This window comes from Tachyglossus aculeatus, chromosome 3 (genome assembly GCF_015852505.1).
Source record: "Tachyglossus aculeatus isolate mTacAcu1 chromosome 3, mTacAcu1.pri, whole genome shotgun sequence".
NCBI lineage: Eukaryota > Metazoa > Chordata > Mammalia > Monotremata > Tachyglossidae > Tachyglossus > Tachyglossus aculeatus.
Window position 1 is genome coordinate 23511692 of NC_052068.1, and position 2378 is coordinate 23514069.

At 45.1% G+C, this 2378-nt stretch overlaps 1 non-coding gene across 1 annotated transcript; it reads left to right on the forward strand.

The window, feature by feature from the left end:
• The first annotated feature begins 251 nt into the window (after positions 1 to 251).
• LOC119926023 lies at positions 252 to 389 on the forward strand. The gene has a single exon (XR_005449942.1). It is a non-coding gene; the product is annotated as a small nucleolar RNA SNORA7 (small nucleolar RNA).
• The last annotated feature ends 1989 nt before the right edge of the window (positions 390 to 2378 follow it).

Below are 2378 nucleotides of genomic sequence, written 5' to 3' on the forward strand. Positions count from 1 at the left end.
TTAAATCATCATCAGTACACTCTCAGCATCGTCAGTATTTATTGGGTGCCTGCTATGTGCAGAGAGGAATGTACTAGATTCTTGGGGAATGTGCAGAAGGGTAATACTGCAAGGTAGTATGTCCTAGTGGGAAGAGCATGGGCCTGAGGATTAGGAGACCTGTGGTCTAGGCTAGCTCCTCCTGCTATGTGACCTTGGACGAGGCACTTAACATTTCTGGACCACCGTTTTCATAACCGTAAGATGGATATCCCCTCTCAGGGTCGCACCTGGAGAGTTTCCAGTCCTCTACCAGTCTCGGCTATGGAAGGGAGAGTCAAACAGAGGCCTACCCATTCCATTCCTAGCTTGGGTAGTGGCTAGCGAGTGGAAGGCAATCTGCTACAAGTCAAAATTCACCCATCCTGGGCAGCAGCAGCATGGGAGAGAGTCGAGGGTGGAGACTCTAGTTTATTTTGCGGAAGGCGGCAATGGTAAACCATTCTGTATTTTGACCAAGAAAACTCTCTGGATCCACTACCAAAACAATTGCAGATGGAGAGTGGGGCGTTGTGGAAGAGTTGTGTCCGTGGTGTTGCATTGGGTCGAAAATGACTCGACAGCAAAAGGCAAGACAAGATGGATATAAAATACCTGCTCTTCCTACTTCTTAGTGTGGGACAGGGATTGTGTGTGAGTTGAATATCATGTATCTACTCCAACTTAACATCAAATGTCAGGACAGGATCACAAGCAGCAAAGCCTGAGAATGAAGTCAGTCTCCTAGGATTGAATCACCTAAGATCAAGAGAAGCAGCATGGCCTAGTGACTGGATAGAGCACACAGTAAGCTGTCGAGTAACATGATCATATTCTTATTAAGAACGAGCCAATGCTTGGCACATAGTAAGCGCTTAGCAAATAACATTATTGTGATGACCCACCAGTGCAAATGAGATGTAAATGAGATGCAAGTGAGATGCAAATGAGGAACAACGCCGGAGTATATTAGACATCTCACATCAATTCGAGAAGGCCTGTGGCGGCAACCTCCGCTGGCGATGGGTGGAATCAATCTGTCTTGGGCCCTTGAGGGGAAGACTAATCGCTAATCCCGTTGTTTGGTAGTGACTGTCTCTATCTGTTGTCGAATTGTACTTTCCAAGCGCTTAGTACAGTGCTCTGCATGCAGTAAGCTCTCAATAAATACAATTGAATGAATGAATGAATGAATAGAGCATGGGCTGAGGAGTCAGAAGGATTTGGGTTCTAATCCTCGCTCTGCCACTTGTCTTCTGTGTGACCTTGGGCCATATAGTAAGTGCTTAACAAATACCATAATTATTATACACAACAAGAAGAAGAATTTTCCCACATGTGAAAATTTTACAATCTCCAAAATAGGGATTTTTTTTTTTAATCGACGGAGAAGATGTTAGCATTTCCAAAGAGAATGTCTTCCTACTAGTTATGGGAAGGTTTAATGGAAGCTAGTTAGAGTGGGATTATATTGTACCAACCCATCCACCCTTGTGTCAGGGAACTGACAGATGTTGACTCATTCATTCAGTCATATTTATTGAGCACTTACTGTGTGCAGAGCACTCAGGCTAATACCCGTTAATAATCCTGATGCCCATTGGACAATATCAAGGCCCATATCCTCCTGGCATTGACATCCAGGGCTCTTCATCCAGTTCCTGGAGTTTGGATTCCTGCGTGAGGATTAATGGGGCTTCATGAGGTGAAGAGAGAGAGATCAGAGAAAGAGCTTGAAATGACTCTATGGATTAATGGGGCTTCATGAGGTGAAGAGAAAGAGAGAGAGTTCAGAGGAGGAGCTTGAAATGACTCTATGGGCTCCAGTCCAAGAGACTCTGGCTGGGACTCTGACTTCTCATGAGGTAGCATGACCCTCTTCCTCCACTCTTACCATGTTTCCCCCGACTTCAAAATAGGGCATGCAGCTGATAGCTCCATACTGGGCTCTCTTGAGTAGAGGGTGAGAGTGACAGACTAGCTGTCAGAAAACAGAAGGTGCTATAACTTCTCTCAGGAAGAGAGGTGTTAGAAGCTAGAACAATAGGCGATTCCCATATCATGATTCCATTTAATAATAATAATAATAATGTTGGTATTTGTTTAAGCACTTACTATGTGCCAAGCACTGTTCTAAGTGCTGGGGTAGATACAAGGTAATCAGGTTGTCCCACACAGGACTCACATTCTTAATCCCCATTTTTGCAGATGAGGGAACTGAGGTACAGAGGAGTTAAGTGACTTGCCCGAGCCACACAGCAGACAAGTGGCGGAGTTGGGATTAGAACCCACGACCTCTGACTCCCAAGCCCAGGCTCTTTCCACTAAGCCACGCTGCTTCTCGATTGATAGATCAATCC